The following is a 13,881-nucleotide window of genomic DNA, read 5'->3' on the forward strand; positions in this document are numbered from 1 at the left end:
GCAGATGACAGGACTCCTTGCTTTAGGTTGATATGAAGATGTTTGTTCTCTGACTGCCTATGCTGCAATTCTCCGTGGATTGAGATGGGTTACTTGGAAAGAAACCTAAAATGCTTTGGGTTGGAAGTGAACTTAAAGATCATTTCATTCCAAAACCTCTGCCACAGGTAGGGAAGGTCACTCCCTACCTCAAGTTCAGACTACTTACTGTGAGAAAGATAAATAGGCCTGACTTTCAGAAGAAAGGTATTGTGTATTTCTTGAAGGTTTCTTAGTTTGAATTTGAGTGTCTAAAAGTTTGAAAGTTCTACAATATCTAATCACCTTGTGAAAGTCTAGGCCAGGATTTCAGGCTTTGAGGACAGCAAGCAAATGCCTTAAATTAGAGGTTTCAATTAGAAAATATGAAATTCTCTTCTGTAACAGGAGATGTTTTAGGAGACATGGGAATAGCCAGGTGGGAGTAATTGGTTTTGGAAGAGCTGAATGTGGGAGCTCTGCCCGGAGCTTTCTTTTATTATGGCTGTTTTCCTTCCACAGCTCAGAAAAACTCATATTCATGCACAGCCTTACACTTCAGTGGGATTCCCTGACTCGGAGGCTGTCAGCATCAGCTTATTATACAAGCCCTTTGTTTTATCCTATACAATACATCTCGCTCTGCGCAATTTGGCCTCTTAACCTGCCATGAAATATTTCAAGGGCTTGTTGCTGGAAGACATGTCTCTCCTCGCTGTGATTTGTGCAGCCGTGGCTGCATTTTCATGACAGCTTATAATGATTCGTGGTGGGTTGCAATACAATGAACTCATGCTGCAGAACAGCACACTGAAAAAGATCTTTCAAATTATTGTTCCGGTGCAAAAGGTGCCCAATCACCTTCCACCTGCGGATTAGTTGGTTGCTATAGGAACACACTGTAGCTTTTCAGTAGCTCTGCTACTGTAGTGCCCAGATTACTGACTCTGACAAACACAATAGGGGAAAAGAATCACGGGTTATTAGTGCTGCTGCTGATGTGGTCTTATAAACCTGGGGTGGCATAGAGCGGATGAATAGAGCAACAGCCTTGAAATGCGAAGGACGGGAGGAGGAGAGGGAGCAGAGTGAAGTGGAGCTAAAGTCACCGCTACGGAAATGTTGTCTTTGATCTTATTTTCCATTCTGAATAGATATTTTCATAATATAATGCCAAATGCAAGCAATACTGTAACTGACGGCCACTGGTCATGTCTTTATGTTAGTAGGGGGCTACTCCTCCCTCCCTTCTCTTTTCTTCCAGTGAGTACTGAAATCTGAACCTTTTCATTCCTGCAGGATTAACTCTGACCAAGGTCAGAGCAACTAGTCACCAATATTCTTCACGGGTGAGTCTGGCCTCCTGCACCCCTGGAAAATATCACCTGAAACATCGACCTACGCACCGGACTTGAACAGGGAATCTTGCAGTGTCAGAAACAGGTAGTGAATAGCTGAGATCAGGTCTCTGTCTACTCTGGTGGCCATAACTGAGTTTACACCGCTGAGCAAGCTCCTGCAGAGTGAGCTGCCTGTGTGCTTCAGAGGGGAGAAATAACTGCTTGCAGCTCTGATTTGTAGATGGTCTAAAACTCCCAGAAATAGTTTTGCTACCACTTGTGCTTGGGCAGGGTGAAGCAAAGGAATAAAATATATACTTGTCCATTGCTTGTGTGCCTTGAGCAAAACAAGCTGTGTTTAGTCACAAGTTCACCAGATGGTACTCTGGGGGTTATTGCTGTTATATTACATTACTGCAATATATTAGACAAGGCACAGTGATTCATTCTCTCTCCTCATCGCTTTTGGAGGCTCTGTTTCCCTCCCTATGGAAGGACAGCTGACCCTGCTGCTCATGGCCCTGGAGACCCGTGTAGGCTCCTGTTGGTGCCCGTCCACCATGGACAGGAAGCACCAAACATTGCAGCACCAGTGACAGCACCAAACATGACAGAAGACGTGGCTTGGACTCATCTCTGTGCCCAGAGAAGTGACTCCACTTTCTGATTAGCCAGATGATTTGTAACATTATTTTTTTTCAACACTGACTGCCTCCTCCCTCCTTCTGTACTCCTACCCCACTTGTTTTGCCTTCTCACTGGACCCTCCCCGACCTCATAATTGGACCCATGTGACCCTCTAAGCTGGGAAACCACTTGTTCACAAAATGCACTGGAGCACTGTACTTTTAGAGCCTAAGAACCATCAAAACACCACACAGAGGCATTGTTTCTCTCCACTTCTGCTACTCTGTAGGCTCAAACCCTCAGTCAAGTGAGTTATGTGCTGACTGACACCTAAGAGCCTGTGCTGGATTGGTGCCACATGTGCATGCAGGGCATAGGTGCTGCTGCTGGTCAGCTGGACAGCCCCTGGGACCATCTGGCACCCCTCTTTGGCCTCCCTGTCTCCACCATTATGTTCACTGACCAGCTGCTTTTCCTCATTGCCCTTGACAAAGCTTCCCAAGCCACCATTTCCCTTTGCTACGAGAGGAGACAAAGAAATGTCTCAGCCGTTCTCCCTCTCCCAGTGGCCTTGAGCTTCTGGTGCCCCAAGGGCCTGCCCTGGTTCACAGGTTGCCTTCTGCTCTCCAGCACTGCTCTCACAGTGCCAGGACACTGACTTTAGCATCCCCAATGCCTTCTTGCTCTCTCAAGATTATCTATTTTTCTCCCACAGATTAATGAATCCGTGAGCAATACAAGGACAATCGATGACAAAACTTGTCTGAGGCATCTGAAGGAGTGAGGAAACAGGTTGGTCTGAACATGCTTGGATCAGAACTTTACCACAGGTGTTACTGTAATTTCAGGCAACTTGAAAACTGCAAGTTGGGCCCTCTGTCACTTAGATTATGCTTTTCATTTTATAAGCCTCTGGAGGAAAATTAATTTCCTGGGCTGAACTTCTGTCTGCAAATTTAGAGGGACAGAACACACTCTGCCTGTTTAATTTTAAGTGGCTTTAAATGGAAATGGAGAGAAACACCTAACCAGGGAAGTATGAAAACGTAGCTTCAATAAAAGAATGGGAAAATCTTCCATCACCATCATCATAGGTATGTATGACCCTAGCAATGCTCAGGACTCCTATGGGAGCAACACTCCCGTTATGCCTTATTTTTTTATCAACAATGTTCTCCTCCACTTTGACGTCAGCTTCAAGATTGCTTGCTATGATGTGCTGCACCTTTCATATTTTCTTTGCAGTCATAATATTGCTTCAGCTGTAACCTCAGCACTTTGAGGAATAATTGTCCCTGACAAGGGGGTGAATCACTGGCAGAGAGTTGATAAGCATTACATACAGATGACAGAAGTCAGGACATATCGGATTACTGCTGTGAATATAATAAAAGAGCGCCTAAACACTTTGGCAGCTCAAAGACAAGCCATTTCATAACTCTCTAGTGGGGCTATTATCTTCCATTTACTGCCACTGATAACCAGGTTGCAACTGTCTCCCTAGGATCTAGTTACAATTCACTTAACACTTAGAGGACCAGACATATTGGAGGACACTCAGATGAGGATAATTTCTTAAAGATCATTTATTTTTAAATTTTTATCTTACTTGCTCCCCTCTTTATAGTGCGATAAGAACCTAAATCAGGAAGCTTTGAACTTCTTTCGGGAAAGGAGAGTTCATGGTCATCTTGCCTTTAATCTTTTACTCCTGAGTTTCTTTTGAAGCCATTCATATCCAGCTGAATAAGTGACAAGCAGGTTTCCACCTCTGTTACTCTTGTAATACATACACCCAGATCTAAAAGCTTGTTCCAATGCTGACTCCATTAGGTTTACATGTAGGACTTATGTTTTTGTTTTTGTAGCCAGGAAGGGGCACCTGAGCCTACAAACCAGGGGGTGTTGGTGCGTATCAGTAACAGATAATTCACGGTGTGCCAATTACAATCCACATTTGATGGAGTTTGGATACAGATGATATTTATATGCACTGTGTAAGATTTTGTTTCTAAACCTCAGTACCTAAGATGAGTTTAGCACTTCATGCTCCTAAATATCAAAGTTCTCTCTTTTAGGTAAAAGAAAAAAAATTATTTTGCTATGGCAGAAATCTGGCAAATCACCAGTGAGTCTCCTTACTATCCAGCACACCACTGAGAAATATTTATTAAGCTTGGGAATGAAACCCTCTCCATGTGAAGGGAAACTCTATATTCTGCAGAACTTTTCTCCTGAAGCAATACCATGAGCAGCAAATGTAAGCCGTGCTCAGCTTTCAACATATGAGGTGTTTTTAGATGCAGAAAGCTGTTTCACCCTTTCTCAGGCTGAAGACATGTGCATACATCTGTAGATGGGAGCCTTATTTTTTAAGTTTGGTTGCATAAATCCATACATGGATTCTAGTCTGCTAGAGCCCCCTTCACACAGCCACTGGGGAAGAGTATCTTTGCCAAAGATGGATCAGGACAACGAGAGGACTTTTGAGACAACTCGGAGGTTGCACATTTATAAATGTACCCCTATATCCCAGGTAAAAGTGCTCTTCTCACATTCCCATCACTGGAGGCTCTGCAAAGAAACGTCTCCCTACATGTGTTTGAAGAGCCAGATTTGGTGAACTTGGAAGTAAAACATCCTACCCCCTTTACTACTTAGACCTTTATTCCCCAGTGTGAACTTTATGTCTTAGCTGGCTAAAAATAGATCCTTCCTGCTTTATATAAAACACAAAAAATTTATTTGGAGAGAAATAGTACCAGGCTTTCTTAAACTACAAATAATAAGCAATGCTTAAAATTGCTTTTTCAATATGATTTGCATCCCTGCTTGATTTTTCATGGCACAAGCCCTCTTCTGCTGTAATAAAGGACAACAGCGATTAAGGAGGGAGAAAAAAGGTTCAGTCATCATCAAAACGTAATTCCAAGTGTTTTCTCATCAGGACTTCTGGATCTTGCCACTAACTTTCTAACAGCCAGGGAAAACCAGTTGAATCCCTCCTGTCCAGCTTTATCCAGCTGTAAAATAAGTGTGATCAATCTTACCTGCCCAACCATTTTGTCACGTGGTGCAACCAAGTAATATCTGTGAATTGCTTTAAGATGTTGAGATCAAGGGAATGATGGAAGTGCCAAGTGTTGTTGTTGTTATTGTATTAACAATGTTGGCTGTTTTCACTGTTCATATGGTAGCCTGGCTGGAATTGGGCAGGAAGCCCAATAATACCAACAACTAGCAAGAAACTAAAATAAAATGTTTTACTTAATGAGCGCCTCTGTTTAATCAGAAGCCTGTGTAATTATGTCACAGAGGGCTAAGGATCTAATGTTTTCCTAATACATTTGCTTTTAAAGGGACGATTAACCCGGCATATTTCAGGATGATAAGATGCTTCTTTGTTCAGTTCCAGTTATTTTTTTCTGCATTCCCTGGTGAGTCCAGAGAGAATCTGAGAGTCAGAGGATTGTTCTTAATTGCACAATAACTATCTTGTATGTCTGATGCTGGAGTATTTTCTAAAGACACAGGTTATTAGTCCTGGGTTGGATGGGTTTGCAAGAGAATTCAGATGCTGAATTTATTCTGGTTTGGCTCCTCTGAGGCATGGCATACATTACAGAAAGCTCTCAGTATTTCTGCCTGAAACAGTCAATATTCTTAGCAGGCAGTTTGATCAGGAAGAAGGAATAAAACTATGCCTTACCTTGAAACAAATAAATCTTGGTTTAAGTAGTAAAGATTGACTTCAGTTTACTTCTAAATGGTTTGTTTCCACACACATCTATGCACAAGTGTGTCCAGTTAATTCTTTTCAAATGTTTTGAAGAGAATAATGAGAAAAGAAGCTCTTCATCTCCTAAACACCACTGTCTTAAGATGCTAAACATCAGTTTGCACTGAGATTCTCAGAAAGAATTTATTTATGCTGCATGAGATGGAGGGAATGATTTTATGTCATATACATGAGATTCTCTGATCTACCTCTCTGTGAGTAGGTTAGCTAAAATGCATTTTGTCCATACCTTAGAGGCATTTGATCATTTCTGTTCTTAAAGATCTAAGTGTGGAAGACCCCATGGACCCCCCAGGGAATTTATCCCAGTACTTTGCCAGTAAGGACATCAGCTAATATCCAAGCAGGCTCTTCCTTGTCCAGTTTTGGATTGCCATGATGAGGATGGAAGACACCCCACTGCCTTCCTCTTTCTCTTGCAGGTAACCTCATACATGAATTTTTGTGTGTTTATAGTGTGATGACATTTACTGGGTATTTGTTCAAAGTCTTTTACTACGTAGTTTGTGTTTAAGTATGGTAGTCCTACATATTCTTTGATTGCTGTAAATTACTTTTAAAAGAAAAAAAAGAAAGGAAGCAAAAAAAGATGTACCTCCTTTTGTATCAGCTATCAGCCACATGGGAATTTGGTAGGAAGGAAAGAGTTAATAATATTATTATCAGGTCAGCAACTTTGAAAGGCTCTTCCACTTTGGAAACCATTTTCTTAATTATTTTAAGTTAACACTTAAATGCATAGAAAAAAATCACGTGTAATCTGAAACCCCAGACATGGGGACAGGACTGGATTGAGATAACATTAAAGATTTTATTGCTGTTACATTATAAATTATTTCTATTATGACGGCCCTATGGGTATTACATTCTGTCAGTTCGCTTTCACTGTTACATCACTTAATGTTATTAACACACTTTAGCGTATAACATTACAGTTTTATTGTGGAAACCTTAAACACTTACATCCAAAGTACTGAATCAAGTTATTATCCTAGCTGACCAGATCTGGTCTATTATCATTTTATCACTCATAAAAACCTGTGATTCAATTTGATTTAACACTTGAGGAAAAATCATGGCTCATATATGCTTAAACATAGTTGCAATATTAATACAAAGCAACACATGGATGACTTCATTTTATTAAAGTTGAGGTAGCCCTGGGAACTGCATTTATGATCTTTATGCCACACGAGAAATTTGATCTGACCTGTTGCCATTTGTGACTCACTAGTAAACTGATAAGGTTTTCTTACCAGTATATTAAAGAACTGTGAATATTTTACCTTTCATACTGCTTTCATTGTACACTCAGAAACCGTACATTGATCACAGTGCCCTAACCAAGGAAAAAGGTATCTCTCCTTTCTTGGAGTCTTACCTTGCAGACTGGAAAAATTGTTGCACTTGGGAAGGAGATACGTGCTCCACTGAGTTTAATATTAGAACAAAATTGGCACCTTGTTTCTGTGTTTGGAAACTTTTCTCTGCAAAACAACTCTGTTGTCTTCTGTATAGTTCAACAAAGCTCTTTAACACTTGCATGATGTTTAGAGGGAGAAGTTCCACTGAAGTCACTGGTTAGCATTGCACAGACACTTGATTTTTGGTTTTGGTTTGTTGCCTGAGTTTGCTGGCACTGCCTGAAATATTCAACATCTTACTTAGGTTATCTGTTTTATCTCTTAAGGAGAAGGCCAAGAATTGTGTGTGAAACTTAAAATGTCTTTTGGAAATTAAAAATGAGGATGTTTTAAATTTTGAAAATGTCAAAATGAAACGGTTCATACATTTCTCTTCAGTGGGAGGAAGAAGACAAGACTACACCGGTGTGGAACAGCAGTGCTGAATGACCTTAGCAAGGAGTTCTGCTCCTGCAGCCCGATTGCCACTGAGCTCAGAGGAAAGGAGTTTGCTCAGCCCAACATCCAGGAGTTCACTGACATTCCCAAGGCAGGAGGGTGGACTCACTGAACCAACCAGTCCTGCTCTGGCATGTGCACAAAATCCCCCACCCTAGCAACAAAGATGACAGCCTGGTAACAGCAGCTGCTGCTTAGTGGAAAACATTGGAAAAATAACTTGTTCTAGATCTGTGTTCCCTCTTTGCAATTTCCTATTTATCATTAAAAAAAAAAAAAGTGTTCTAAGAAAACCCACCATCCAGAACTTTAAAAAGCTTTAAGGTGTGAGGGTCAGACACACAGGTGCACAGGCAAAGAGCTGAGCTCCAAAAGCCAGGAAAAATGTGACCCTGTATTTCCAACACACGTTGTCTTTTTTAGCCAAAGCTAAATTGTTTTCCACTGAACAAGTGGGCCTGTCTTGTGGGAGTGGGGTATATGTGCAACTATTTATTCTTGCACCAAATGTGAAGGAAGGCCAAACATGACCAAATGTGTGTTAAATTCCAAGTCAGCATTTTTTGGTTATTACTGTTTGAAGTATCCCTGTTTCTGCTCAAAGCCGGGCTCACTGGATAGGAATTAGTATCCTAACAAAAGCAAACCACTGCCTCTGGTAAAATCTTCCCCTTTTTATTTTTTAATAAAAGCAAACTCCAGTTTCTCTTTTTTTCTTCTGTTGCAAATGTTCTTGAAAATTCCAATGAAGACATAAAGACAACTCTAAAGCAGCTTCCCCTGGTAAAAACCAAATCAGAGTAATGCTACATCACCATGTGAAATAACAAATTAGGTGGAGAGACATTAACTAGTGCCATTCATCAGCCTGAAGTGATACAATTTATTACAGGATAATAATGACCATAGTTGTATAAGTAGTAAAGGTAAAATTACATCATGACTTGCATTAGCAGTATGAGATTATATCCTGATTAATGCACAATTAACTTGTCACGGGTACAACACATGTGTTTGTAGGTGGCCAGATGGGTTACACCATGTCTTATGCTCACATATGTAACATTTATCACTTTCTCCTAACTTTCTCCTATATCTCCAGAAATTAGATGGCTACATCCACTAAAATCTTTAGACATCTCACTGCCTTAATGCAGAGCCATCTAAAGTCACAATACGACTAAGAGACCTTTAGAGGTGAGCACTGGGAAATCTTAAACATGTGCATGAGTCCTGTTCTTTTCCATAGATTGGGAATCTCATCCGTAGTTCCAGGGAGACACCTCCAAGGTGAGAGCAACAACTTTAACTGCTCTTCTACTAGCAGGCACCAGTCACCTGAACTGCTTTCAGAGCTGTATATCACAGCTCCTACTCCCAAGAGAAAGCTCCCAACACTCTAAAATGTACATGAAGAATTCCTTTACTCCTTTTTAATTCTAATTTTGCAGGAGAAATAATTAAGCTACAGGGCCAGGTGAGAAGGATTATTACTTTTAATTGCAATTACTGATGGAGGTGCTTCAGCTTCGCCTGAACTCCTCTTTAGATGCAGAACTGGGTAATTTGTCCATGTGCTGACATGCAGGTTTGCCTGTCCATACTCTCCCTCCCTCTGTTATTTTTTTTTTGTGTTGAGTGTGTGTGTGTGTGTGTGATTGCACATCTGGGTGTGTGCAAACGTGTATAAAGTAGCAAGGTAGTTGAAGGGAAACAAAAGGCCTCCGAGTTTTAATCTCTGTTCTGTCACAAAGTTGGTGTTTGTCTTTGAGAAGCTCATTTTAATTTATTTCTCTTACAGGTTTCTCAATGGGAAGTGGGGAGGAGGGATATTACGTTGTTGTGCAAGCCCACCTCACACTGTACATGATATTCACTTAGCTGTTTGAAGTTACAAATTGCTGAATGATGACAGAACATAACTTCTTAAAATAAATGGCATCAGATTTTTTTTTTTGCACACTTTTTAGTACTGAAATCTACCAGAAAAGGTTGTCTGACTTTGATCCTTCCTGTGCTTTATTTTCATGTTTGATGGTACCCTCTGGTTCCAACAACAAATGATGGTCATTTTCCAGCAGTTTCAATATAGAAGCAAAAGCTTTTATAATAAGGAAAAAATCTAATCATTTTGTTGTCTAGAAATGTCTTTTCCAGCTGACAATATTGAGTACTTGGATATAGGGCAACCAGCATTTGGGAAATGCAGATTTTGAGTCCCAGTTGTGCACATCATTGGTGTTCAATGTTTGGATTCAACTATTAGAATAATTTTATATTCTTCAGAATTACTTCTGCTGAATAGAATTTAGCAGAGTATAAATATTGTTTGAAGTCTGCATGGCTACAAAATACCCTGTTTGTTAGCAAATGAGTTCCTAGGAAACATGCTTGTATCAAACAGTTCCAGGACAGACAGTGCAGTTCATCATTTCCATCCATGAGGTTTTTGATTCTGGGATGATTAGCTAAGTTTATATTGAGACTATGTAGCTAAGATTATTTTAGATTATATTTCTCCTGTCTAGAGTAGACATTTGACTCTGTACTCTATAAGGAGCCTACCTTTGTCATTAGAAATTCACTTTATTATGACCTAGTCTCCATTTTCAGGATATCCTGTTGATGCTACAAAGAACTAGCCAAGACTTCGTTTACGCAAGTAAAAATGAAAACTGACATCAGCATCTATTTGAGATTTAAGCTGTGATATAACAAAATTCAAATAAGTTTTTATATTAGCATTAAGTCTGTGTTTGAGTGCACACTAGGCCTTAGACCAGAATCTGGTGTGTTCCCTTGAAAATGTAACTAAAAATTCATTTATTATTAAAAATAAAATCGTTCTCTCTCATCCTTCAGGATTGGTTTGTGTGTCTCTTGAAGTACTTCAAGATGACAGAGGAGAGAGTCTTTCAATTGCACTACCTGAAATAACTGACTTGCTCTTCACCTGAAAGAGTGAATTTAAGATTCAGTGATACATCAATGCTTACAATGGCCATGGGCAAAGGCAGGAGGAAAACAGTTAATTTCCTTTGTTAGTAAACTCACTAATAAAAAGAATTGTCAAGTCTGAAAATGTAAATAGAGTAGACTTGGGGCATGTTGGGAATTCAGGCAAAATACTTTGGGTTGAAGTAGTTAATTGGCAAGTCTGAAGCATTTCAATGTGAAACCATAAAATATAAATGAAAAAAAAAAAGGCAATTACATTTGAGACAGATGTCCACTTCAAACACAGAAACTGAAAAAAAATCCCTAAATTGAAAAGCCCCATTCATGCCATTCCTTGGATAATGTTTTGAGGAGAAAAAAAAAAATAGTCCAATGGATTTTGCATTCCAAACAGGTATTCTTCCCAAAACAAGAAGTTTTGGGCAGAACTTCATCCAAGCACACAATTAGTTTTTGCTGTTGTTCAGAAGACATCACAGCTCACAGAGAACCAGCATAATCACTGGCTCACACCTGTGTTCATTCCCAAATTACCCTCCAAAGGCTGGAGCCCTCCCAAAGCAGACACAGGTAACTCAGCCGCAAATCCCTGGTTTGCCCTCTGAGCAGTTCCCTACAGATAAATTAGGGGAAGGCACGCTGTGCGGGAGGCACCAGCTCCACTGTCTGGGAGGGCTACACACTTACTACTTAATTTTGCTTTTTGAAATTCCCTCTCAGCCCCCATTATTGACGTCTAGGCAGGAAGCCTGTGCGAGCTGAAGGGATCTGACATCCATGACTAAGACAGTTAATGCGCCTCGTCACAAAGCCACGAACGCGAGCCAGGTAGCAGCTCGCCTGTTTGCATTACAGAGCAGAAATTGGAGGGGTTTGGGGTGCATCCTTCAAGCTTCAGGAGCTGCTTTGCAATGTTTTTGAGCAGAGAGCATGCAAGGCAAACACAAGAGATTATCCTCCCCCCCACACCCCCCTCCAGTCCCCATCAGTCCCCAGCCCAGCCTGTAATTTGGCAAGATGAATGAAGTGTTTTCGGAGTGTCATCACTTCTGCCTCTGGCAGATTTGCTTCCCCAGTCTGCCTTTCGCCTTTTGGACCTGTCACTCAGCCCTTTGGCAGAGGGGAGGAGGGGGAGGGAGGAGGAAATCATCTCTTTGCTAATCACCTATCACAAGCAATGAAATCCCGCAGGCTCCGTGCCAGCTAGGTACATTTCAAAGGGAAATGGAGGGGGGCAAAGTGTCACTCAAGGCAGATATTTATGAAAGATGACAGTTTGCAAATATCTCAATCTTGGACAAGGCTGCTCCAGTGACACAGAGGAGTGTTGCAAAATTGGAAGAGTCAGCAGCCAACATTTATTTCATCAGGACCTGTCCAATCTTCAGTGATCGCTTGACAGTCTGGGGATTGCTGGCACAAGCCGGCCTCTTTCCATTGGTTGCTTTCCTTTAGTTTGCATGGATCAGTCTAAAGAGTTGTAATAAATATGTAAAGGAGGATAAGAGGAGTAGTTTTGCGGAGCCGCATCCTCAATGGGAGAGCCGGCACAAAGCTGCGCTCCCCTTTTTAGCTATGCCAAATAGCAGCAGTGGTAATTACATCTCTATTGATCTCTCCTGCATGGGAACAATGAGATACAGGCCCCATCTCGCTCATGGGGACCCCCCACGACTCCCAAGTTCTCCCCATTGCCACAGCAGCTGCCACGGCAGCAATGGCTTCTCTGAGGGACTTGTCTCCTGTCACCCCCTGGCTATGGGGGTAGGAGAGGAGAGATTCCCCCTCTCCCCTCCGGGCTGGTGAATGAGCATGGAAAATTTGCTAATTGTGCAGGAATGAGGTGAGTGATCTAGAAACTCATTTCCACAGCTCTGAGTGGGCTGAGGAGTTCACCTGGCCCCTGCTATCCACACCCTGAGGTAACTGCTGCCAGCTGCCAGCACTGAGTGCTCAGTCAGTGGGAGGGCTCCAGAGCCATCAATGTGCCAGCACTGGCCATTGTAAGGGTATATTTCCTCCCCGTTTCACTCAGCTCCCTGAGAGAAGAGTTTGTGGGTGCTGGTTTGGGCCATGGAGGTTGACTTGGACAAAAAAAGCTGCATGAAGTTCCTCAGGTAGGACAGAGGGCGTGGGAGTACGGTCACCAAAGGGAGGGAGATGGGCTCAGGGTTAGAGAACTGAACAGGTGGGAGGAGGAGGAGAAGAAACAGTGGAGAGGAGCTGTGTTCACATGCAGGGGAATGGGACAGAGCAGGGCAGTGAGATGAGGACCACTGCTGGACTGTCCTGTGTATGCTGTGAGAGCAGGGAAAGGCACATCCCGGTGCTCTTGCTGTCAACTATCCAGCAGAGAAATGTTCCTATGGGTCACATTCTAGCACAGCCTCTCTGCCTTGTTCTATAGAATCTGTGGCTTAAAGCTTTGAGAACCTGAATCTCTGAACATAGGGTATGTGCTTCTGCTTTTTAATTGCCCCTGTCATTTTACTTGCCCATTCTACAAACTAATTCAGGGGACAATAACACAAAAATGTTGTCTCCTATAGGAACCAGAGCACTACAGATTGAATTACTCAGCTGTGGGCTGAGAAGCAGGACACAGTTTCTGAAATGCTGTGCTAGAAAGGTCTAAAGTAAATGCAGTTATTGACAGCAGCAGAGGAACCAATGCAGCTGTTGGCACAAAAACTGGAATTTCCAAGGGAAGACATTTCCTTTCTTATAACTAACAAAGAGTTGTAGATTATAGTTGGAATAGTCCTATCTCAATATTCACTATTTCCGTGGGCAAATATAAGGCCTAAAAGGAGAGGCTGATTCAGCTACTTGCTATGTGGTGTTTTCTTGCATCTTATGCACTAAGGGTATGTGTGTGTGACTCATGGGGAGTAACATGGATGGAGGTGGATTGTGTTAGCAGAATGCAAAACTGCTCTTCTGTTTTAGGGTTTTAGCAATTCAATTGAAATGGATCTCGAATTCAATTAAAGGCCTTGTTCTTCCTTTCTTTATGCTTTGCATATCTCAGAGTTCTGCATAATTTAAGCTAAACTGTGGCAAAAACCAGCATCTTTATTTTAGTCATCAAAAAGTAAGTGTTTTCTCTGGGATCTCTGGAGTTCAGTAAAGATGAACATGGGTGACAAGTGATAAGATGCAAGAGAGCTCCTGATGCCTGCTTTTAGTCTAGTATATTCTAAGACAGTAGATAACTCATGGATGTCAGTAGGACTCTCCAAAATTAATAGTGAAAGGAAAAGAAATGCACCAACAA

General features: G+C 41.6%; 1 long non-coding RNA gene across 2 annotated transcripts in view; it reads left to right on the forward strand.

Annotated features, from left to right (window-relative positions):
* Positions 1 to 13,881, forward strand: part of LOC113987308 — a 226,652-nt gene that overhangs the window by 136,204 nt on the left and 76,567 nt on the right. Inside the window, exons 7-10 of one of the 2 annotated variants that reach the window (XR_003540488.2) lie at positions 1,318 to 1,461; positions 2,701 to 2,777; positions 6,047 to 6,206; positions 7,587 to 10,490. This is a non-coding gene — a long non-coding RNA (uncharacterized LOC113987308). Of the gene's footprint in view, positions 1 to 1,317; positions 1,462 to 2,700; positions 2,778 to 6,046; positions 6,207 to 7,586; positions 10,491 to 13,881 lie in introns of those variants that run through there. The other variant, XR_005565284.1, reaches the window with a different exon arrangement.

This window comes from Pipra filicauda, unplaced genomic scaffold (assembly GCF_003945595.2).
Source record: "Pipra filicauda isolate LSUMZ 115617 unplaced genomic scaffold, ASM394559v2 scaffold44_size3831614_pilon, whole genome shotgun sequence".
Taxonomy (NCBI): domain Eukaryota; kingdom Metazoa; phylum Chordata; class Aves; order Passeriformes; family Pipridae; genus Pipra; species Pipra filicauda.